At 47.3% G+C, this 24904-nt stretch overlaps 1 protein-coding gene across 5 annotated transcripts in view; it reads left to right on the top strand.

Annotated features, from left to right (window-relative positions):
- The first annotated feature begins 2904 nt into the window (after window positions 1-2904).
- The window catches only part of Cers4 (ceramide synthase 4), a 35057-nt gene continuing 13057 nt past the window's right edge, over window positions 2905-24904 (top strand). The window contains exons 1-2 of one of the 5 annotated variants that reach the window (XM_057766011.1): window positions 2905-2994; window positions 3708-3809. The gene's annotated coding sequence lies outside the window, so the exon portion shown is untranslated. Of the gene's footprint in view, window positions 2995-3413; window positions 3810-3846; window positions 4211-24904 lie in introns of those variants that run through there. The other 4 variants (XM_057766012.1, XM_057766009.1, XM_057766010.1 and 1 more) reach the window with 4 other exon arrangements.

The raw sequence follows: 24904 nt of genomic DNA, 5'->3' as shown, positions 1-24904 counted from the left end.
AGGGGCCTGGGAAAGACCTGATTAAAGGGCTAATCCTGCAAGCAGATCTCAGGCCAGGAGGCTCTAGTTTGTAGGATTTTCAGAGTTGTTACCAGCACAAATGCTCACAAACCTGCCAGAGTGATGGTATATGTTTGTAATCTCAGCTGTTCCCAGACATGCATGTGGGTGAGAAGTAGAATCAACAGTTGAGGGTGAGTTTATTCTTTATTATATTTACTTATATGTGCCACGACACTCATGTGGGAGGTCAGAGAACAACTTGTGTGAGTCCATTCTTTTCCTACCATGTGGGTCCCAGCATTGAACTCGATTTATTAGCTGGGCAGCAATCACCTTTATCCAATGATACATCTCACTGGCCCAACTATTTTTCATTTTTAAGATGTGGTCTCATGTAGTTAAGTCTGGTCTTGAACTCATGATGGTGCCTAGAAGATGGTCTTAAACTCTCCATCTTCCTGATTCTACCTCCTGAGTGCTATTATGACAAGTACATGCCACTACAACAGCCTGAAAATGACATTTACAAAAGGTCCAGGGGTCAGGCATATGTAGTGCCTGTTATTCCAGCACTTTGGAAGGTGGAGGCAGAAGACTCATGAGTTTGGCCTAAATAGAGAAACTCTGTCTTGAGAAGAAGGGGGAGGGGGGAGGAAGAGAGAAAGAAAAAAAAAATGACTAGGAGGGAGCAAGGCTCTAGGTTCTATTCCTAGCAGCTCTGGGTTCTATCTCTAGTAACACACACACACATACATACACACACACACATACACACACACACACACACAAACACCAGGTATCGTGGTCCATACCTGTAATCCTAGCACAGCCTAGACTATATAGTTCCCCTCCATCAACAAAAGAAGAAAACAAAGTTATCAAAAACCTGTTGAGTAAAATAACATACAGGCTGCGGAGATGGCCCCGTGGTTAAAGCACTTGATGTACACAGTATGGGGACCTGAGTTCGGATCTCCAGAGCCAGCGTATGATGCCCACCTGCAACTCCAGTTCTGGAAGGTGGAGACAGGATCCTCAGAGTAAGTTAGCTAGCAAGACTAGCCACATTGGCCAACTCTGGGTGTTGTTGAGAGACCCTGCCTCAATGAGTAAGGTGGAAGAATGAGCAAAGATATTCCTGACATCAACTTTAGCCTTCCACATGCACACACACTCATGCACAGGCACTCTCACACAGTACATGCCCACATATGCAAAAAACATGTGCACACCCATATACAGACAAAAAAATAGAAAAATAAAACAACATGTGTTCTTACTGTGTTGGAGGGCAGCTTACTCACTACACTCAAGTCCAAGTATGTAGAAGAAGATAGCACAGTGGGGCTCAGAGTTTGCTCTGGGTTCCAATATTTGGCAGGCATCTCTGGAACTCAGGTTCATGTCTGCAAGCAATACCGTAAGGACCCTGTGGTGACACGGGGTCCCAGATGGTTCTGAGTCATCACCCTTCTCAAGGTCCTTTATTTCATGCCATGTGAAATCTTGTTTACCACAGGAAGCAACATATTTAGGGGTTGATGAGATGGGTCAGATAGCAAAGCACTTGCTGCTAAGTCTGACAACCTGAGTTTCAGTCCCTGGAACCCACATCGTGGAAGGAAGTTCTCAGAACTGACTCTTGCGAGCTGCCTTCTGACCCCCCCACATATAGACTGTGCCCCCACAAATAAATAAATATAAAAAGAAATTGAAGTATCATAATCATAGATTTTAGAGGTCATGACAATGTCAAATTGTCCTGACCAGTTTTAGGCCAACTTGGCACAAGCTATGGTCATCTGAGAAAGGAGCTTCAGTTGAGGAAATGCCTCTATGAGATCCAGTTCTAAAGCATTTTCTTAATTAGTGACCAATGGGGGAGGGCCCAGCCCCTTATGAGTGGGACAATCCCTGAACTGGTTGTTCTGGGTCCTATAAGAAATCAGACTGAGTAAGCCATGGAGAGTAAGCCAGTAAGCAGCATCTTTCCATGGGCTCTACATCAGCTCCTGCCTGCAGGGTCCTGCCCTGTTTGAATTCCTGTCCTGGCTTCCTTAAATGATGAACTACAATGTAGAAATATAAGTCAAATAAACCCTTTTCTCCCCAACTTGCATTTGTCTTTGGTGTCTCATAGCAGCAACAATAGAACCCCTAACGAAGACAGTGTTATCATTTTTGAATTACTATTACTGTGTTTAGCTCAGGCTTCATGGGTCCAGGGTCCAGCGTCCAATCTACAAGCCTGGCCACAATGAGCCCAAAGTCTGGAGAAGATCAATACAGGTGTCTGCTTCAGTCCCTTAGCTGGAGGCTGTAATGTTCAATCTCAGTTATCAGCTTTGGGAGAGACACCTGTGGATATGCCTGAGCGTCCTCATTAGATGGAAGTGGGAAGACCTGTCCACTGCGGTGCACTGCTCCGTGGCTGGGGTCCTAGAGTATATAAAAAGGGGATGGCGAGCTAAGCACCAGCATTCATCGCTGTTTCTTGATTGCAGATGGAGTGTGATCAGATGCCCCAGTCTCCTGCCTCCGTGACTTTCCCTCAAGGATAGACTGCACATCTCGGAACTGTTAGCCTTCCTTCCTAAATTGATTTTGTCAAGAGTGTTTTGTTGCAACAACAGAAAAGTAATTACATAGAGGGGAAGAGGGGAGCAGCCCAGAGTTGCTTCCTCAGTTCCCTCTATCAGATGAGGCTCACATGGATGGGAAGATCATAAAGGGTGTGAAAGTCTGTGAGTGTTGGGGTGGGGGTGGGGCAGTAATGGGATACAGCTCAGTGGGAGAGCGCTCTCCAATTGTGTAAGAAGTTCAGGCCTGTGGAAGAATCCAAGCCTCTTTCGCCGAACCTATCAGTGCGTCTGAAAAACAGGACGCAGGCGGACGTGCAAGCTAGAGCATCATAGAGATCTAGGACTGGGAAGCGGGAACCAGAAGCTGACCAGCTGAAGCAGTAGTCTTCAGGCGGTGCTGGGTTAAAAGGTCAGAGATAAGGTAGTGCAGAAACCAACAGCTTGATTGGAGTAAGGCCAGGTGCCCAGACGGGCCGGAGCTGGGGCGGACCTGACAAAGCCGGCCTGGGGCGGGGGACCAGACCTTGGAGCAAGAGGAAGAGCCCGAAAGCGGGTTTAGAGCGCTGTGAGGCTGTGCAGGGTAGAGAGCCAAGTGGAATTGGGGGCGGGTCCTGGAGGCGCGGGGGTGGGGGCTGAGGGCGAGGTTTGGAAGTTCTGGACGGCGGGACATAGACTGGGGTGGAGCCTGGCTTCTCAAAACAGGGTCTGCTGAAGGCGGGGTCTCAGGGTACGGGGTTAGGGACTGAGGGCGGGGTCTGGAGGCGGCCGAGGATTGTGGGGCGGGCTTTAGGGAGGGGCCTGGTGGTGTGGGGGAGAGGCCAGGACGTGGGTTGGGCAGTTTAGGGCACAGGGGTCTTAGACCCAGTGGTTTGTGCACGCCGGGTCCGAGCACACTGGGCCAGAGCCCACTGAAGTCACGCCCCTCCCCCGCCCAGACCACGCCCAAGCCCCCACCAAACTCCTCCCCGAGGCCCCCTTGGGCTCTATTTCCTCCCCTGTGGGTGGAGGCTCTGTGGCGAGCACAATCCCTCGGTCCAGCGCCGTCAACCGCGTGTCTACGGCATCTTTGGGTTTGCTGATTTCCACCCTGCCTGGGCCTCCACACATCCGCTTGCACCCCAGGTAAGCAAGTGCCCCTCTCCGGGGGCGCCGGCCTAGAAGCAACCCTCGCAGCGACCTCCAGTCTCGCCTCCCAGGCCAAGACCAGCCGGACTCGGCCCCAAGGTAGGGTCAATGAGCTCCCTATCATTCCGTCCCCTAGGTACTTCTCAGGGTTTCCCAGCAGGTCGGGGGCTCGGGCCACCTTTTCCAGAGAGTTTTGGGCCCCCGAGGGCGAAGGTGAAGGTGGACGTGACTGGAAAATGCGCGGGAGCGAAGAGGGGCTATCGTGGCCCCGTGTTGCGGGGAATCCGGATGTATGAACGGGCGCTGCGTCACAGGAGTGTCTGTCACCGGAGAATCGGTGCCGAGCTCCTGCTGGGTGCCACGGATCGGGCGATGGCCGTAGACACAGCAGGGCATTGTCTGGGAGCCGCGTAGACCAGCCGCTGAGAAACGTCTTTAACAGGATTGCAACGTTTCAGCTGGTGCCGGGAGCGTGGAGAGCACACATCCTAATACCGGAGGTAGAGGGTTAGAGTGTCGTGAATGAGCCCCTGGGTGTGTGAGGGAAAGGGCCAACCGCGGCACCTGCTGTGGAGTGCTCTCTGGACCCGGGCAACAACATCCCGGGGAAAGGCCCAGGTTGGTGTGTTTGTAGATCACAAAAGAGGCTGACGTATGAGAAGTGTATACAGGGAAGAAAGAAGGTAGGGAGTGGTTGACAAGGGATTGGAAGACAATGAGGAGCCCACAGTTCCATTTTCAGAGCTATGGATAGGAGGATGCTTAAACCAGCAAGCAGCAACCATTCGATTGTGTCTCGAGAGGAAGAACCTGCAGCCAATATGTGGGGGAAGGTTGAAAGGACCGGGACAGAGGCAGCTGGCAGGACCTCTGATGGAAAGTGTGTGAAGACATGAGAAGTTAGAAATTCTTTATTTCCTCCCAGAAGAACTGTGTTTCGTGCGTGTTTGGAAGTTGTCCTCGAGGGAAGGCCTGTGTGGAGACAGCGCTGGGCTGCCGAGGGAATGGAAGGGGCCTTATTATTCTTTCTCTAGAACTGGGTTGAATCTAGGGCGTCATGCGAGGGGGGCACTCCACCACGCAAACACTTTGGTTGCTTCCTTCCTTTATGTGTGTGTGCTCACATGTGGTGTAGATGTGTGTGTATGTATGTATGTATGTGTACGTGTGTGTATGAGCTCAAGTGTGTGGAGGCCAGAGGGTGACTTCTTATGCATCCCTCAGTTGCTCTCCACCCTATCTTCTGAGACAGGGTCTCTTACTGAACCAGGAGCTTGCTGTTTTGGCAAAACAAGCCACCTGCCTCTTCCCTCCTGCCCGCTTCCCACTGGAGTTACAGGCACATATCACAATGTCCATTTTTTTTTTTCCCGTGGGTGCTGGGAATCTGAACTTAGGTTCTTCTGCTTGCATAGCATGCTCTTCACCCACCGAGCTACCATCTACCTAGCCCTTATGTTTTACTTTGAGACAAGAGTCTCACTAACTTGTTCATTCTGGCCTTGAACTCATTCTGTTGGCCTGGCAGGCCTTGAACTTTCAGTCCTCCGACCTCAGTTTGTCAGATAACTGGGTTGACAGATGAACCATAGACTTGGGCATGGAGGGGCCCTTTATTTCTGGGATGGGGGCCTGAAAGAAGAAGAGTGTGGAGGTAAGAGGAGGCTTGTAGGACCCAGCTTGGCTTGCAAAACCCATGAACTGCCTGGGATATGGAGACACAGGGCTCCCCAAGACTGCAGTCTGAGCCCAGCCAAGGTTCGTAGGCACCAGCATGACCTCTGCTGGGGTGAGCATTGTCTGGCTGGAGCGCTGGAGAAGAGGAATCCTAGACTGGGAAGTTGCCTTGGAAGCTCACTAGCCTGTGCAGCTGGCCCCTTCCAGCCATAGCTGCTGTTTGGATGGAGTTCCCAGAGCATCGTTCAGTCTGCCTTGAGTCCAGCCAGGTCTCAGGGAATATTGGGGATCTTTTTTGCCTCCCTTCTCAACTTCACTCACTCCCAAAGGGGAGTGTTTCCGTTAGTCAAGGAGCGAAGGGGCAATAGTTATACGCTGAGAGCCTGTGCCCATGGGAAAGGGTTCCAACTTTCTGCTTGCCAATCTGGGAAATGGGTCTGCGGTATCTTTCTCTGAGAGTATTAATGAGCCCTCAGCTGTGGATAGTGCTTGACAAATCTCAGTGCCTTTACACTCCTGAGGTCCTGGGAGTGGCCTCCACGCTCCACTCTGAGATAAGAAGAACACTATCCCCCTCCAAACCCAAGGCCATTGGCATAGTGCCTGGGAGACAGTGAACATTTGGCGAAGGAGCCTCTGGGCTTACGAAAGATGAGTGAGCAAAGGTCTCTTCCTCCCACTCCTGGGATGACACAAGAAATCATTGCTGCGGGGATGCTCCCCTGTGATCTGGGTGCCCCAGGCTGCCACATACTACTGCCTGGGCTTGTACCTACCTCCTGTTTGAGTGCTGCAGCCCTCAGGCTAGTAGGTTTACCTCATTTTCCCCAGCTGTAAAATGGGAATGATACCACTTAAACACCCTATATAGTTAAAGAGCTGAGGACAATGCCTGGCTAATAATCAGTGCCTGATGAAACCAGCCCATTATAGTGCAGAGCTCTTGCCTCAGGGCAGAACCGAGTACAGTAAGTAGCACGACTTGACCCAGGGAGAGTCAGAGAAGGCATCCTGACTGGGGACAGTGATTCAGCTAAGGATGGAGAGCTGTGCTCACTAGACAGAGGAGCAGCGTTGCAAACCGAAGGATCAGGAGGTACAAGGCTCTAAGCACACTGCTGCGTGCTTGGAGGAGTGATTAGCAGAGGTATGAAAGGACTTTGAGATCCTTGGGGGCTGGAGAGGTTGATCATTGGTAAGAGTGCTTGTTTTTGCTTGCAGAGGACCTGCATTCAGATCCCAGCACCCCCATCAGGTGGCTCACAACCATCTGATGTAACTCTAGCTACAAGGAATTTGATGCTCTCCTCTGCCCTCTTTGGGCAGTGCAATCACTCTCTCTCTCTCTCTCTCTCTCTCTCTCTCTCTCTCTCTCTCTCTCTCTCTCTCCCTCTCCCTCTCTCTCTCAAAACAAACAAACAAACAAACAAACAAACAAAACCTTGAGATCTGGAGGATAACAGGATAACTAGACCTCAGTGGGGAATTTAGAGACTATTCTGACCCCAGAGAACAGACTGCTGGGTGTGTGTGATGCTTATGAGGGCAGGAGCCAGGAGACCAGAATAGAGGTGACTAATCTGGTTCAAGTGATGGGACTGTATCAAATGGAGGTTTGAATGGGTGAGAATTTAGTGGACCTTGGATGGACTAGGTGGGTTGGGGCAGCCATTGATTGATATGAGTGGCTGGCGTGAGGGGAACAGGGTTACATTCAGCTCAGCAATCTGTTAATATGTTTCTGGTATTTGCCTCTTATCATATCTCCAGATAGCGAGCTGGTGGAGGAGTGGCCAAGCGCAAGCTTGGGAAAAAGAAGATGGAAGCTGGCTGGAAGAGAGGGCAGGGAGTAGGTGGGAGCCATGAGCCAAAGGTGCTATGGGTTAAGTAAAGAGGACGGCTGGCCAGCAATATGGTGAGCCTGGGGTAAAGGCCCCTGCTACTAAGCCTGATGACCTGAGGCTGATCTCCAGAATCCGTATGGTGGAAGGAGAGAACCAACTCTTGCAAGTTGTCCTCTGACATTCATATATGCAGGATGGCACTTGTGTAACCATCTCCGCACACCCACATGAAAAAATAAAATTGTGAAAAATAATAAGAGAAAGGCTGAGAGGTGCTGGAGACCTGGGTGAAGGCAGAACTCTTGCCTAGCGTGTGTGAAGGCCTGGGTAACATCCCCAGCATTACAAAAATAAATACTTTAATTAAAATATAAGTAAGAAACTCTCTCCGAATGCCCTGCTTGGATAATTTATGGACAGGAATCTTCCTCCCACATGTACCTCTCCTTTTACAGCATTTTTACTTTATTCATAGTGCCCCCCCCTTGTGTGTGTATGTGTAAAACTTGTAGGAATCAGTTTTTTTTTCTACCATGGGTGTCCCAGTGACTGAATTGAGTCGTTCGGTGGCGAGTGCCTTTACCTGAGAAGCTGTCCTCCCTCCTCCTTCAGACCTTCTCTAGGTCCTCTTTGGTCCCTTTCTAATAAGCCACCTCAGACTCAGAGTAGCTCTTGTCAGAGGAACGTAAAGAAGCCTGTCTCTTCCCTCGGTCTGGACTCTGTATCATTCTAGTGTGTTGCTATCGTATGTCCCAGAGTGGCTAGCACTCAGCTCCTTTTGGGCTCCTGAAGCCATATTTTGGTCTAAGGTTCCATGACTGTCTAAAAAGGGATTTTTCTCTCTTAGTCACATCCTGGTGTCCCCATTTGTTCTGTTTTTTTTTTTTTTTTTTTTTTTTTTGGCTTTATCTTCCTCCCATCACTGCTTGTGTTATTTGTATTCAAATCTGTATTGGGTGGTATTGGGAAACCTGTGTTCTTGGGGGAAGGGCCAGGAAAAAGGATGAGGCCTAAACCAGATAATTATGTGGAGAAAGAGCACTCCAGGCAGAGAGACGAGCAGGTGCAAAGGTCCTAAGGCCACCACAACCTTGGTATGTAGTAGAGACACAGCAAGGAAGCTGTTATGGCTGAAACAGAGATAGATAGATAGATAGATAGATAGATAGATAGATAGATAGATAGATAGATAGATGGAGAGAGAGACACACAGAGAGACAGAGAATGAACTAAGAGGAACAGGCAAAGATCCTGAAGGTTCTCAAAGACCTGAAGACCAACCACAGCAAACCCTTGGAAGATCCTTACCCCAGAGAGGATGGGCGGGTAGAAAGAACTTTTTGCTTTGTAATTTTGTTCTATATGAGTGTTAATGAACTCAAAAAAAGAGGAAGACAGGACACCTCTCCCCGCCCCCTCAACCAGGGCAATACATCTTCCCTTTGTACATGGTGGGGTTGCCCAGGGAAACTTCCTAGAGGGGTCCAGATTTCCTTCTTGCCCAGGGGTAGAGAGAAGGAATTAGCCAGGGGAAGAACTCTGTTGGTATGGAGGCAGGGGTTGATAAAGGCCAGACAATACATAGAGCAGAGTAGCAGGTAAGAGGAGCCTGAAGACGCAAAGATGCTGAGCCTGGAGGAGAAACCACAGAAGCCAAGCGCATGTGTTCTGTGGATGGGACCAGTGGCCACTCTCTTCTCAGGAGATGGAGATTAAACTTGTGCCCTCTCCCTGTACCCTTCACATGGGCAAGAGCTGGTGACTGGCTCTCGGCACCCTCTCCACTCCTACCACAGACTGAAGCATCATCTGCTCTGACTTCACTGAGCATATTTTGATCTGAATTGCTGGGGGTTAAAAAAAACTGAGATCCAAAATTAATTAATTTCAAGGCAGAATCTCACAATGTAGCCCTAGCTGCCCTGGAACTCTTTATGTAGACCAGGCTTACCTTTAATTCACAGACATCCCTAGCGGTGGCTTTAAAGGTGTGTATCACCATGAGTCTTTCCTGAGTTTGGATAGTATGCTGGGCAGTTTGTCCAAATCGGTGGCAGGTAGTCTTTGACCCTGGTTCTGCTCTATAATGTGACAGGTGTAATGGGCTTACTTCTGGGTTGGAGGCAGAGGGCCTGGACTTCTGGGAGATGACAGGGGACACAGACAATGACAGAGGCAAGAGATGCAGGTCTCAGGCTGAGCGACTGTTGAGAACAGTTCTGTGTGGATGACTGACCCTTGCCTGCTCTCACTTTATTCCCTCTCTTGTGGCCATGTCACTGTCTGTTTCTTGAATCCAGTGCATGGCCCTGCCTTGGGGTCTTTAGACTGGCTGTTGACTCTGTCTCGAATGTCCTGTTTCTCTTCTTTGTCTCCTGCACTTAAAATGTTGCCTTCTCAAGGAGTTTTTATTGACCAGTGTTTGTCTGTCCTTATTTTCCTTTCTCCTTTCCCCTCTTTCTTTATTCTTCCCTTTCCTCCTTTCCCTCTCTTCTTTGTGTGCGCATGTCTCTGCAAGCACAGGGGGAGGACAAACTCAAGTGTCCTTCCTCAGGCGCCATCCATCTTTTCTGAGACTGGGCCTCTCACTGGGACCTGGTGCTTGCCAATTAGGCTAGGCTGGCTGGCCAGCAGGCCTAGGAATCTTCCTTTGTTTTTGCTTCCCAAGTTCTGGGATCACAAGTGCACACCCCTTGGCCTGGCTTTCTTTTTAAAAAGTGCTTTCTGAAGATGAAACTCAGGCCCTTCTGCTTGTGACCTACACTTTACTGAGAAGCCATCTCCTCTGACCCAGGTCTTTCAAATGCAGCCTCTGGGTTCCTCTGGATCCCTCTTCACATTCTCCTCCAGGCCTTATTCTCTCCACGGGACTAGTTGCTGGCGGATACAATGAAACAAATTGATTAACAAAAAAATACTATGTATCTCTCCCCTGCCCTTTTAAACACATGAACTCCTGAGTTACCTATACAGTCTACTCAGTTCCCTGTGGAGATTCCCACGTGTAGATCAATATCTGTTGCATGGCAGGTACAAAAAAAAAATTGATGACAGGTATCTAGGTACTTGTGGATACAGCCTAAGAAGAGATCAGGCTGAATGTTGAGATGAGGCTCAATTTGGGTAGCGGTTTGTAAGACAGGTAAGCTCACCTTCTGGGTCTCAGCTTTCTACTTCCTCCTTTATGATCTTGGGTGATCCTGTGCCTCCCCAGCAATCTACAAGATGATAGAAGCAACCAGTCCTCAATGGACAGCTCAGCTGTGGCTTCCTGGAGACGTAGGTAGAGGCCAGAAGGACTTAGGGATGAGTCTTACTTAGTCAGAGATTCCTGGACCTCACATCCAGAAACAGAGCATTTAAGATATTTCTGCGTTTTCTTTTTTTCCAGAAGCAGTCTGAAGATGAGGTGATTGCCTCTATTTTGGTTGGTGTAGGCCTCTCTGGGAGGAACATTTTAAGCTGAGGCTGGATTTGGAGCTGGCAATAGACACTGTTAGTCAGGGTTCTCTAGAGTGTTGGTTCTCAACCTCCTAGTGCTGTGACCCGTTAATACAGTTTCTCATGTACTGGTGACCCTCCCCACCACCATAAAATTATTTCACTGCTGCTTCATAACTGTAATTTTGCTACTGTTATGAATTGTGATGTAAATATCTGATGTATGATCCCTGTGGGATTACTGCTCTAGAGGAATAGAACTTACAGAAAGAATATATGTTACAAAGGGGATTTATTAGGTAGGCTCACATAACATACACCGGGCAGTCCAGTAGTGGCTACCTGCACACTGGAGTGGGTGACAACGCAGTAGTCTCTCAGTCCTAGAGGGTGGGTGCCTCAGTTGTCTCAGTTTGTCACGGAAGGCCTGAAGGATTCTTGGAGAGTCTTCAGTTCACAATAGAAAGTCAAAGGAGATAGATTCTAGTGTTAGTATAAGATGGTGGCAGCAGAAACAGCAACAACGTAGATGCACCCCCCAGCAGCCAGTGAAGTCATGTAGGCAAAAGAAGTCCTGTTTTCTCCCCAGACCTCTTTATATCTAGGCTGCCACCAGAAGATGTGACATACACTGCGGGAGGGTCCTTTCCCTTTAGTTAATTCTCTCAGGGGATACCCTTCAACTGATCCTTAGAGGCACCTCTCTTAGCTGATTCCATAATCTGATCAAGTTGACAACTAAGATTAATCATCAAGGCAGGAATTGGTGCATTTTTTTACCTTCTTAGATAGCCCTATTCTAGGGGAAGAGACGGGTGCTTGGGCAAGTAGTTGCAAGGCAGAGTAATCCTAGCCCAGCAGAGGCACTGCAGTCCCTGGAAGTGATGACTCCGAGCCATTGTGAGTATCCTGAAGGCTTCTTGGAAGCAGTTGCAGGAAGTTTCTCACCTGCAAGCTCAGCTGGGTCTCAGATAGTGGGAGTGGTGACTGGGGGACTCTGCTGGAGGGAGTAGCCCAGCCAAAGACCTGGCATCATAGGTTGGCCCAGCATGCTGTTTCTGAAGTTTGAATGGATCTTCAGAATCTGTGGACCTAGAGTGAGAGCCGCAGAGTCAAGGAGATCAGTGGGGCTAGGTGGAGTGGTAGGAAGAGCTAGGTAACTATGGAGACCTTAATTGACAGGCCAGGAGCCATAAGAAGCCCTCAGGTTAGTGATCAGAAGAGATAGGTTTGAGCTATGAGCTGCTATTGGACTAATGTAGGAGGGCCAGAGTGGATGCCTTCTTTCTTGCTGTTACCATCAGTATCACGCCCCTGAACCTTTAAGGCTGTGATGTTTTCACTGGGGACTCACTTTTAGAGCTATATCATTGGCATGGACCCTCAGTCCACCCATTCAAGCTAAAAGAAAGACATGTTCCCTGTGTCCACTGCTGTTCCTGTCTCCACAGGGTATTGTCACAAAGCCTATGACATCTGGAGGGCCACCTACAGGTTGGTGTCCTTCACTGCAACTCTCCTCTCTGCTTCCTTCCCTCGGTACAGGGTCAGAGGCAGCATGGATGCTGTTATATTTTTAGAACATGACAAGCCTGGGATTGGAGAGATGGCTCACTTGTTAAGAGCGGATGCGGTTCCTACGACAGATCTGCCTCCCAGCACCTCTCAGTTGGCTAACAACCCCTGGAACTCCAGTTCCGGGGAATCTGATGCCTTCTGACTTTTTCATGCACTTGCATTTATGTGTACATAACCACACATAGACATATATATTACATATAATTAAAAATAAATCTTTAGTAAAAGTGAAACAAAAAGCAGCAACTGCCCCAGGCATGGTAGTGTAGGCCTTCTATCCCAGGTACTTTGGAGCCAGAGGCAGGAGGATTATAAACCCAATGCTAGCCTAAGAAATTCAGTGAAACAATTTCTCAAAATATGCATTAAAACAGGCTGGGAATATAGCTCAGTGACAGAGCACCTGCCTAGCACCTCCCAGTGATGGCTTGGAGGTGTGGCTCAGTGCTAGGATGCTTGTCTAGAACCAATGCAGTTATGGGTTCTAGTACACACACACACACACACACACACACACACACACACACACACACACAATCTAAAACTAAATCAAACAAGATTACAGCAGTAGCCACTTGCCACCTTCTCTTGAATCAGCAGCACCAGGATGGATTTTGATTTTGATTTACTGTGTTCGTTTTTATGGCCACGTTGCTCTCCTTGCACAGATGCTGGTTTGCTAAGGGAGGAAGGGAAAGTATCTTTTGAAAATAAACAACAGTCATATGACTTTAATGACCTAGAGGCACCCTAGGACATTTGGCAGTAGGTGAGTCCATTTGTAATATGAATACTTATTCCATGTGGCTTCTGGTTCTAACATAGAGAATTTAACCAAGAACAGTTGGGCTGGAGATACAGCTCAGTTGGTAGAGGGCTTGCCTAGCATATATAAAGCCCTGGGTTCAACTCCAAGCAGGATGGTGCATGCCCCTATCTCAGCATTCAGAATATGAGGGCAGAATGAGAAGTTCAAGATCACATTTGGCTGTATAGGGAGGATAGTCTGAGATCCAGGAGACCCTATGTCAAATAAATAAACAAAAGCTCCCCCAACCCTCCAAAACCCCAATAATAGCAAAACTTTTAAACAAACAAACAAACAAACTAACAAGCAAGCAAATAAACCCAAACTCTTAAAAACTTATAAACTAGGTGTGTTGGTGCATGTCTTGGGAAGATGAGGCAAGAGGATGGCAAGTTTGAATGCATGCACGAATGTGTGTGCACATACACACATAGACATATACACATGCATGCATGGATGCAAACACGCTTGGGAGTAGGGAAGAGTGAGGAAGATAATATGAGAAAAGGGGGTCTCTTAGATGGCTCAGTGAGTAAAAGTGCTTGCTGCCCATTCTGAAGACCTGAGTTTGATGCCTGGGGCACACTCAACACTGTAGAAGGAGAGAACTAAGTCCTCAAGGCTGTCCTTTGATCTCCACATGCACATGTGGCATGTATCCATGCATAAATGCACAATAAATAAATTATAAATAATTGATCAAATAAATAATTGAAAAACAGAATAGCATTCTAGGATGTAGCCATGTGGTAAAGTGCTTGCTTTGCACACAGCCCTGGTTCCATGCCCACTCCCACCCCGAATGTATACAGTATAATAATCACATAAACGGGCAACACAGGCTCCCATGATCATTGTGTTGGTCTGCTTTCTGCCAGGTGTGCTTTGCCTGAGACTCCCAGAAGTTCCAGTTTATGACTGGGTGGGTATTTGGCATTCCTGTTCTTGAAGGTGGGGTAGATGGTAGAGTCTAGGCCCAGCAGCCATGAGCAGAAGAGAAAGGAAGTGTAGTGGGGCGAAGGCTTAGGGGGACATGTCTGCACAAGAAATGACGAGGCAGTGCTGGATGTGTGAATTTGGTCTCGACAGGGAAATCTGGAAATTCATGGTGTGGATGTGCTGAACATCGCTTCTGAGTGGGTGAGCTTCCTCAAGGTCAGTGACAACAGATCAAAGACTAGCATGATTTGAGGACAGAGGGGAACAAGACAGCCTGGATTGGAGCGGGAGTCGCTGAGAGGTGGTGAACGAGAAGGCCGAGGTTCTTGGAAGCGGGCATAGATAGATGCCCTGTTAAGGGCCATAAACCCCGGGCAAGGAATCTGGTGAAAGGTGAGGCCCTTAGCGTAGGGAAGAAACATGAAGAAGTGTACTTACTTTCCAGCTGGCCATGGTGGCTCATATGTTATCACAGTGCTCAAGAGGCTGAGGCAGGAGGATATCAGCCTTGAGGCCACAGAGACCCACTATTAAAACAAAGAAATGGTCGTTGAGATGGCTCAGCAGGTAAAGCAGTTTGCTGCCAAACCTGACAATCTGAGCTTGGCCCCCAGAGTCCACACGGTGGAAGAGAGAATGGATTCTTATAGATTGTCCTCTGACTACCACGTGTTATGGCCCAAATGCTGAGTGCCAATAAACAAACAAACTAATTAGTAAAAACCAAGCAAGCACCCAAACCAACCAAACAAACCTTTGTTTCTTTTCTTATTTCCTTAAAAGTTAATTTTGTTTGCTATTATTTGTGTGGCTGCACACACACATAGACATGTGGAGCTCAGAAGTAAACACTGGGTATTTTCCTCAGTTGTCCTCCCCCTTTTTAACTGGATCTCTCATGCTGTCACACCTGGCTGTTATGTGGGTGCTGTTTAGCAGAGGATGACTTTGAACTTCTTAGCCTCCTGCTTCTATCTACTGGTTTCAGAACCATAGCCTGTCTCCTAGGAGAACCTGGGTAACATGGACCTCACAGGCCCCCAGTAAGGATTTACATGAGATGGACCAGGCACTGAGTCAATGCTCTCAAGAGTTCTTTTCCCCTCTCCCAGTCATGCATGTGTAAAGACCAAAGGACAACCATTGCCTTCCGTGATCGAGGCAGGGGGTGGGGTGACTACTAGGTGAGCCATGAGATTCCCGGAACGTCCCGTCTTAATGAAGCAGTGCTGATACTGTAGATACCTCCTCACACTCTTGGCTTTATAGGGGTGTGGGGAATCCAAACCCAAGGGCTATGTTATTGAAGTAAGAGCTTTACCCATTGAGCCATCTCCCAACCTTTTTTTTTTGTTTGTTTGTTTTTTTTCGAGACAGGGTTTCTCTGTGGTTTTGGAGCCTGTCCTTTCCAGGACAGGCTCTTGTAGACCAGGCTGGTCTCGAACTCACAGAGATCCGCCTGCCTCTGCCTCCCAAGTGCTGGGATTAAAGGCATGCGCCACCACCGCCCGGCCTCCCAACCTTTTAATATTTTTTTTTTTTTTTTTTTTAAGAAATCCTTTTTTGAGACAGGTTTTCATGTGACTGAGGCTGGTTTCTACATTTCTGATTCTCCTGTCTCTTCCTCCCCAGTTCTGGATAACAAGTCACCACCTCAGCTGGATTTATTTAGCACTGGGGATGGAACCATTATTTCATGCATGCTAGGGCAGAGCTGTACCAACTGAGCCACATCCGCTTGGTCACCCCCTCCCCCCCATCCTCTAGTCTTCTAGTCCTATGTACGTGTATGAGAGACCTTTTCGACGTTGTCCTAGAGGATGCTCAGGCTGTATACATTTCTAGTGATTTTAAAAATTTTGTTTTATTGTGTTTGGGGGCAAGTATGCTATAGCCTTCTCTCTCGTAGAATTTTCAGAGTCAGTTTTTCTCCTTTCGTCATGTGTGTCCTAGGGCTTGAACTCAGGGCTTCAGACTTGACAGCAAGCACCTTTACCTGCAGAGATACTTTGATGGTCCCTATACATTCTTACATAATGGTAAACTATGTAAAACATAAAATGGACCTCCCTTCCCCCTCCCTGCCCTCTCCCTATTTCTCCTCTCCTCTTCCTTCCCTTCTCTCCCTTTTTAGGAGACAGGGTCTTGCTGTGTAGTTAATGCCAGCCTGTAACTCATGATTTCCCTGCTTCAGCCTCCTGAGTGCTGGATTACAGGCACATGAATCTTCATTTGGCTCATTTCTGGCTCTGGCCATTGTCTAGAGCAGTCCTGGCTGGTACCACGTTGTGTGATGATCATCACTGCCAGTCATATGTGGCAGAGAATGTGTATCTAGCTGGTAAGACTGAGGAACTAAGTGTGTGTATTCTCACAAGTGTGGTGTTTGTGCACATGCATGTGGAGGTCAGAAGTCACCTTCAAGTAAATTCCTTTATTGTTCTGCTTTTTTTTTTTTTTTTTTGAGACAAGGTCTTTCCTTGGCTAGATTGACCAGCTGGCTAGCCCGGAGATATGCCTGGTTCTGATCTTCAGGGCAAGAATTACAGATGCATGCTGTCATGCCCAAGTGTTCTGTGGGTTCTGGGAAGTGTGTGTGTATGTATGTGTGTGTTATTGGGGATGGAACTTAGAGCCTGGAGTGTGGCAAGCAGGAAAGAGCTCTACAACTGAGCTAACCAAGCCCCCAGGACAAATTGGTTTAACTTTATATAGCCTCATGCTTTTGGGAGGCTGAGGCAGTAAGATTGAGAGTTTGAAACCATCATGGCCTCCATAATAAATTTCAGACTCAGGGCTAAGTTGCAAGACTCTATCTCTAAGTAATTAATTAATTAAACTAAAAAAACCTGCACAAGGACTAGAATTTCTAGGTATTATTGTTATTATTGTTGTTGTTGTTATTATTGTTAGTGATGCTGGTGATTGATCCCAGGGCTTCCTGTATATTAAGCAAGTGCTCACATTTAGCCTTGCCCCAGCTCATTACTAGTGGATTCCAGGTAGGTTCTTTACCACTGAACTCATTCTTTAGTTCAGTCTCTACTGGAACTTGCCATTCTCCTGCCTCAGCTTCCCCTTTAGCTCTATTTCTTGGCATGCTGCATCTCACCCAACTCAGGTAGTGTTTTTATGTTTTGCCTGAAACATATCATTGGCATCTGTGAGTCTGATGAGGCTGCCTCTGTCGTTACCCCAAACTGAACTGTGTTGGTGGTTTTCCATTACATAAATTAGAAATGGGCCATTACTGTCTCCCTGCATTTGCTTTGTTTTCGTAATTCTTTGATCTACCCACACCAGACAGTGCACAGTTTGGCATTCCTAATTTATTCACATAGCTGTGCCCCAGTTTACAGAATGTTTTCATCTTGCATAATTCAAGCAGTAATCATTAAACATTAACTTCTCAGTTCTCCCTCTTCCTTGCCAAGCTCTGGCAACCTCTAGTCTGTGTGTGTGTGTGTGTGTGTGTGTGTGTATATGTGTGTGTACATGTGCATATACATGCATGTATAGGTCAGAAGTTGACATCAGGCATCAGGTGTCTTCCTCAATTGTTCATCTAGTTTTTTAACACAGGGTCTCACACTGAACCTAGAGCTCACTGATTCAGCTAGATTGGCCCTAGGGACCCTGTCTTTCTCTCCACTTCTCCAGGGCTGGGATAACAGGTGTATGTTGGCATGCCCGATTTTCTTATTTGGTTACTGGGGATACCCTTCAGGCCCTCATTTTTTTTTAGTGATTTATTTATTTTTATTTTGTGTACATTGGTGTTTTGCCTGCATGTATGTCTGTGTGAGGTGTCAGATTTTGGAGGTCCAGACAGTCGTGAGCTCGGGCCCTCATTCTTGCACAGTAAACTCTTTACCCACTGAGCCATGTCCCCAGGCCTCTGTCCTTTTGACTGCTCTAGGGACCTTCTGTCGTTGGAATCAGGGCAGTGTTTGCCCTGTCTTCTTTCACTCACTTAAAAGCCTCCAAGGTTCATCCAAACCACAACTTTCTCCCTCTCCTCAATTTTCCTGTGGCATCTTAGAGTAGGGAACCCTAAGATTTCTGATCAAGTGCTGCACGTCAGGATTGCTTCTGCTAGGAGAGAAGGAGGGGTTCCACAGAGAGCATTTCAGGGGAGGAATGAAGATGCTCATTATCATGACTGAGGCAGTGATGTCATGGGTTTTGATATATGTCAAAGTACATCAAAGAGTGTGCTGGGAGTGGTGGTGCGTGCCTGTAATCTCTCAACATTTGGAAGGTGCAGGCAGGAGAAGCAGGAGCTTATGGGTAGTCACAGTTACATAGTGGGTTTGATGTCGTCTGGGCTACACTGAGACCTTTTCTCACCCCTTCTTCCAAAATAATGTGTGTGTATGTGTATATAACCACAAATTTTAAGCACATAGTTATTGCATTTTCCTTTTCTTTTTGGTGTTTCAAGACAGAGTTTCTCTGTGTAGCCCTGGCTGTCCTGGCATTCTCTCTGTGGACCAGGCTGGCCTAGAACTCAGAGATCGCCTGCCACTGGTCCGAATGCCAGGACTAAAGGCGTGCGCCACCACCCAGCTTGTGTTTTTCTTTTTTATTTCTTTCCTTTCCTACCTTTCTCCCTCCCTTTCCTCTTCCTTCCCTTTTCCTTTCTCCTTTTAACTCCTCCTTTTTGCCCCCTTCCCAGGGCATCATGTTGTAGCCTAGGCTTGCCTGAAACTTACCATCCTCTTGACTTAATTACTCCCAAGTACTGGGATGACAGACCTGCCCATCACATCCAGCTGTCCCTGAATGACCCTGCTCTCATATACCGTGATGCTGGGACCCCTGGAGAAATGCTACTGTGTGGGGACCCAGACCCAACCATGTTCATTCCAAGCCTCATGGAAGTGGCTGTGGGGTGAGGTGGTGGTGGTGGGTGCTTGGGGTGCGTTAGGTTTCCAGATTTGTGACGAACTATCTGAGATAGTTAACTTCGAAGGCGGAAAGGTTTGTTTTGGGCTCTCAGTTTCAGAGGTCGTAGTCCCTGGCTTGTGATGAGGCAGAGCAGGCTGCTCACCTCATGGGGTCCAGAGAAGATGGATGAAGGGGGAGAGAGGAGGATGGAAATGAAGAGACAGGGAGAGAGAGAGATGGAGGAGAGAGGGAGGGAGAAGAGGCACAGAGGAAAGAGAAGGAGGGGGAAAAGAGGAGGATGGATAGATAGATAGACAGACAGACAGACAGACAGACAGACAGACAGACAGATAGATAGATAGATAGATAGATAGATAGATAGCGCTAGCCCCTTTACCAGCGACCTGCTTCTTTGTTGCCACGTCTAGGTTTCCATTGCTCTCAGTAGCGCATTAGGCTGCAAATCCACCAGCAACTCAATTTTCTTGTGAGCCCAGAGGGCTCATGATCCAGTTACATTCAGCAGGCTTCCTCGTGGAACACTGACCCGCCAGGGACATAGCCCTCAACATGTATACTTCTGGGGAATATTTATAATCTAGATCCCCACAGGAGAAAAGTTCACATGATCCAGCAGTCAAGAGACAAAGGGGTCAGGTGTGGTGGCACAGGGTCCTCTCTGCATGGAAGGCTCATACCTGGCTGCAGGGTGGCTACTTTGCCTGTGGTCCCAGACTTGTGGGGTGATGAGGAGTGAGCTGAGTCAAGGAGGAGGAAACGTAGCCTGACTTGCAGATGCCTGAAGAATCTGTTTCACTAAAACACTTAATTTTTTTTAACCTTTACTTTTATTTTGCTTGCATGCATGTCTGTGCACCATGTATGTACAGTGCCCGTAACGGCTAGGAGAAGGCACCAGATCCCCTGGAACTGGAATCACAGATGATTGGGAGCTGCCATGGAGGTGCTGGGAATTGAACCTGGGTCTTCTGCAAGAACTGCCTCTCTCAGCACCTCACTAAAAAATCTGAAACTCAGTATGTGATGCCATTGTGTCTGTGTGGGCACACGTGTGTCACAGCGTCCATGTGGAGGCCTGAGGACGATTGAAGAGTTAGTGCCCCCTTTCCACCATGTGGTCTCAACAGTTGAACTCAGGTCATTGACTTAGTGGCAAGCCAGAGGGCTTGCTGAACCATCTTGCTGTCCTGTTTTTATTTTTATTGTGTTGAAGCAAAGTCTTGTGTAACATGAACTGTCTTTAAACTGTTTAGCCAAGGGTAGTCTTGAACTTCTGATCCCGCTGCCTCTACTTCCCATGGGCAGGGCTGGCAGTTGTATGTTACCATTCTCACGGAGTGGAGTGCTGGGCATGGAAACCAGGACCTTGTGAGTGCGTTTGCGTTCTGGGTAATTACTCTAGCAACTGAGCCACAGCCTGCTCCTCTTTTTCTTTTTTCCTTTCAAAATACAGTCTAAGCTGCTGACCTGGAACTTGCCTTCTTCCCGTCTCTGCTTTCTAAGGGCTGCGATGACAGATGTGTGCCACACCCAGCTCCTAACATTAAACTTTAGAACAATTTTTGAAAGTGTGTGCGTGCATGTGTGTGTGTGTGTGTGTGTTCCAGTCCTCCCAGCAAGGGGGTCTGAGAAGTTTTAAGCGCCCTATGAAACAATGTTTCACTGCCCCTTTTCTGGCTTCTGCTCTAGGCTTTCTTCTCTCCCAGCGGGAGATTCCTGGGGGAATTCCAGTTTCTTGGGGCCCATTGTTTCAATAGTCTGATACCCGGAAGTGAGGGACACAAGTTTCTGTTCCGAGTGTGCTCATCTCTGTCCATTGGGACTTTCAGAATAGTAAGGATCAAATTTAAATACACAGGCCCCAGTTAGGCATGTCAGGGTAGGGCTTTTAGCTCCTTATCCACTCCCCTTGCCTTTCCTTTCTCTCCTCCTCCCTCTCTCCTCAGCTTAGCTGGCCCCTCTGTTGGGGCCAGCTCTGTCCCCCTTCAGCACAAAGCCCTGGTCTCTCCCTCCTTGCATACAGGGATATTTTTAGTTAGTAAGAGGGATTATCAGCCGAGTCCCAGGTGGCAGGGGCCTGGCTGGGAGTGGGGCCAGCTAGGCTTCAAAGAGCAAGCAGGCGGGGCGTGGGGTGGTGGTGGGAGGTGGGGGTGGCATGGGGTGGGGAGGAACTCAGGGGTAGGAGGGCCTTGAGGATAATAAAAGCTGAGACTGAGCATGCTGGCCCAGCCACCTCTGCTAACTCTCCCATTGACCTCACTCACTTTAACTTGCCTTGTGGGCTGCTCTGGCCCAACCCAGCTTGAGCACAGGAGCCAGACTTTAAGGGAAGGACAATGGAGGTCAGGAGGGTTTCCAGGCAGAGTGAGCCTGCTCCGAACTGCCTAGGAATCATCTAGAAAGACTATAGTGCTGAGTACCTTCTATCCCAGCACTGGGGAGGCAGAGACCGGGGGATTTTGAATGCCAGCATATCCTGGGTTGCATAGGGAGACCCTGAGTTTAAGAACCAGGGGCTAGGGTAGGGGGTGGCTCAATTATGAGTGCTTGCCTAGCATGTGAGGGGCCATGGGTCCTGTCCCAGCACTGCAAAAATAACAGTAATATTTTTCATGGCAGGTGTGGTGATAGATGCCTATTAGCATTTGAGAGCTGGAGGCCAGACTGGGCAAGATTATATCTTTTAAAGCAAAGGTTGGGGATATGGCTCAGCAGTAGAGTTTGTACTCCTACAGTGAGGAGCTGGAAGTGTATTGCTAAGCCCAAGAGAATCTTTATCTAGAATTTACCAGGGGACTGGGCCTGCCTATGATCCTCCAATAAGAGGGTGGAGGCATGGTTTGGCAGTAGAGAACAGGCTTAGAATCCACCATTGTGGGTCTGGGAGTGTGACTTGGTGGTGAATCCCTTCCTAGAAATCCCCAATGAAGGACTAGGGTCACAGCTAATGGTAGCATGTTAGTTAGGGCTGGGGATATGTCTTCTGGGGAGCATTTGCCTAGCCTGGTCAAAGCTCTGGGTTCTACTCTCAGAACTGGAGATAGGGGTGGGGAAGGGGCATGAAGAAAATCATCCAAGGCCTCGGTGCTGACTCAGTGTGCAAGGGGCTTGAGTTCAAGTCCCCAGCTCTCACGGACATGCCTGTAATGCCAGTGTTGGGGATCAGAGACAGGAAGCTCTTGGGACAACTGACAAGCTGTAGGTTTAGTGAGAGACCCTGTCTCAAAAATAAGCTGGAAAACAAGTTAGTTAGGAAGATAGCCACTATATCTGGGCTCCACATGTACGTGCATGGGCCCATGCACTTGTATATGTATGCATATACTACCTTGATGCATGAATAATAAAACCCAGAGACAGATATTGGGGTTCAAGATGGAGATCAGAAAATCAAAGCAGTCAAGCCACTGGAGAGATCTTACCTCTACCAAGGCTCAAACAAAGGGACAATCTTGCAATGTTCTCCACCAACCTCAGACTCCACACTCCTGCGAGTTCCTGTCTCTTCCCCTTTATATTTATCTCTCCACCCAGCCATATCACTCCTGTCTCCGCCTCTCTAATACTGGGATTAAAGGCGTGTGGCTCCCTAGTATTGGGATTAAATGTGTGAGCCACCACCACCTGGATCTGTTTTCTGGATCAGTCTTGTATAGTCCAGGGTGGCCTCGAACTCATAGAGATTTGTCTGCCTCTATCTCCCAAATCCTGTGATTAAAGGTTGTGCCACCACTGCCTGCCCTCTTGTGGCTTAGCTTTGCCCTCTGATCTTCAGGCAAGCGTATTTATTAAAACAGAAATAATATACCACCATATACCCCACAACACAAAGAATCTTCCAGAAGCTGCCATATACCAATGACTTCTCAATCTTTCACAGACCACCAATTTTCTCTCTGGTGACCATTATTGACACTGTCACTTGTGTAGCTCTAGGCATCATTCCCAACCTCCCAGTCCTCCTGGAAGGGATTGTTATGGATCCCATTTACAGATGGGGAAGCTGAGACACAGAGAGATTAAGTCATCTACTACCAAGGTTACATAACTGGTACATGATTGAGCCAGAAATTAAACCAACCAAAATGAAATGCTTATGAATAGTCACAACCTATGTCCTACCTCCACTTCATCTAGCCCTCATCATAACCCACTAAAGTAGGGGTTTGCTGTACTCAATTTTCAGATTGGCCATAGCAGATATGAGGAGATGGAGCTGAGTTTCAAAAGAAAACGTGAAAATTGAGGAACCTTGAAGCCCTTCATCTTACTGCTGCTTAGAGTTTCCCAGCAAGGAACTGGGGGTGTTGACTGAGATTTCTGTCCCTTCTGGATAGGTGGTGGCTGGGGTTGTTGACCGAGATTTCTGTCCCTCTGGACCGGTGGTTCAGTTCCAAAGAAACACACAGAGGTCTACATTAATCATAAACTGGTTGGTCTATTAGCTCAGGCTTCTTATTAACTAATTCTTACATCTTATATTAGCCCATAATTCTTGTCTGTGTTAGTCACGTGGCTTGGTACCTTTATCAATGAGGCATTCTCATCTTGAGTCCTTTGTGTCTGGGTGGCACACTGAGTCTCTCTTCCCAGAATTCTCCTGTTTTCATTGCCCAGCCTCTATTTCCTGCCTAGTTGATCTGCCTCTACGTCCTACCTGATTGTCCCACTTGTACTTCCTGCCTGACTACTAGCCAATCAACATTTTATTAAAATACAAGTGACAGGATACAGACCATTGTCCCACAGCATGGGGCATGGCTCAACTGTAGAATTTAGAGTTTTGATACTGGGAAAGACAATATCCAGATTCTCCCAGGAGCCTCCAGGGCAAGCCAGCTGACCCATTGATTTGAGCCTAGTGAGACCCCATTTGGATTTAAAGAACTCTCAGATAACCAGTTTGCAAGAGTAGCTTTAAGAAGCCAGCCTAAGCATCATAAATTTATTTGGCTAATTTTGAATTTTATGTTGATAACATTTTGTGTAGTGTGTGTGTGTGTGTAAGTCTTTTTGTGCTTTGAGGAGGGAGAAGGAAGGGTGCTGAGGGACAAACTTGAGTTTAGATAGCATTTTGTGTAGACACATCTGACCTCATTGTTAATTTTGTTATTTTCTTGTTTGTCAATGTAAATTTGATTTTTCTTTTTTAGTTAGTCTTACATAGCCCAGGCTGACCTCAACCTCACCATGAAACCAAGGGTCTCCTGTCTCTCATGTCTTGAGTGCTGGGATTGCAGGAACATGCCACCTCCTACTTTTGTGAGGTGATTTGTTTTTATTTGCATGTGTAGTGTCCATAACTTTGTATGTATGTTTACTTGTGTGTATGAGTGCACACATAAATGTGAGCATGTGCATATAGGGGCTCTTGGTTGATTTTATGGACCTTTCTAAATTCTTCTCTGTAAATGGAGACTTATTTTTGTTTCCCAGCCACCCAGACCCAAATAATTACACAAAAACTATATTAATTGCAACATTATTTGGCTAATGGCTCAGGCATATTCTTAACTAGCTCTTATATCTTAAGTTAACCCATTTCTATTATTTTATATTTTACCATGATGTTTGTCATCACAAACTTGCTTCTTGGGCGGCTACATGGCGTCTGCCTGACTCTGCCTTGTTTTTTTTTTTACTTCATTCAGTTTAGTTTGCTGCCTAGCTATATTCTGCCCTATTACAGGCCAAAGCAACTTCTTTATTAACCAATGGTAATAAGACATATTCATAATATACAGAGGAAAATCCCACATCATCTCCCCATTTCTGTCTAAATGAAAAGGAAGATTTTAACTTTAACATAGTAAAATTATATGTAACAAAATGGTTTCAAGCAAGAATTATAGTTATAATATTTAGTCTATTTACATTTGACGAATTGAGGGAAATACTTTATACTATCTTTGTGAGTTTAAAGTTTTATATCTAATTTATCTTTTATCATAACTAAAAAATTGTAATTATAACTATCTAGTCTTCAATTCCATCAA

The sequence above is a fragment of the Chionomys nivalis genome, chromosome 3, assembly GCF_950005125.1.
Source record: "Chionomys nivalis chromosome 3, mChiNiv1.1, whole genome shotgun sequence".
Taxonomy (NCBI): domain Eukaryota; kingdom Metazoa; phylum Chordata; class Mammalia; order Rodentia; family Cricetidae; genus Chionomys; species Chionomys nivalis.
Note: the sequence above shows the minus strand (reverse complement) of the source record. Positions and strands in the feature narration are given on the sequence as shown.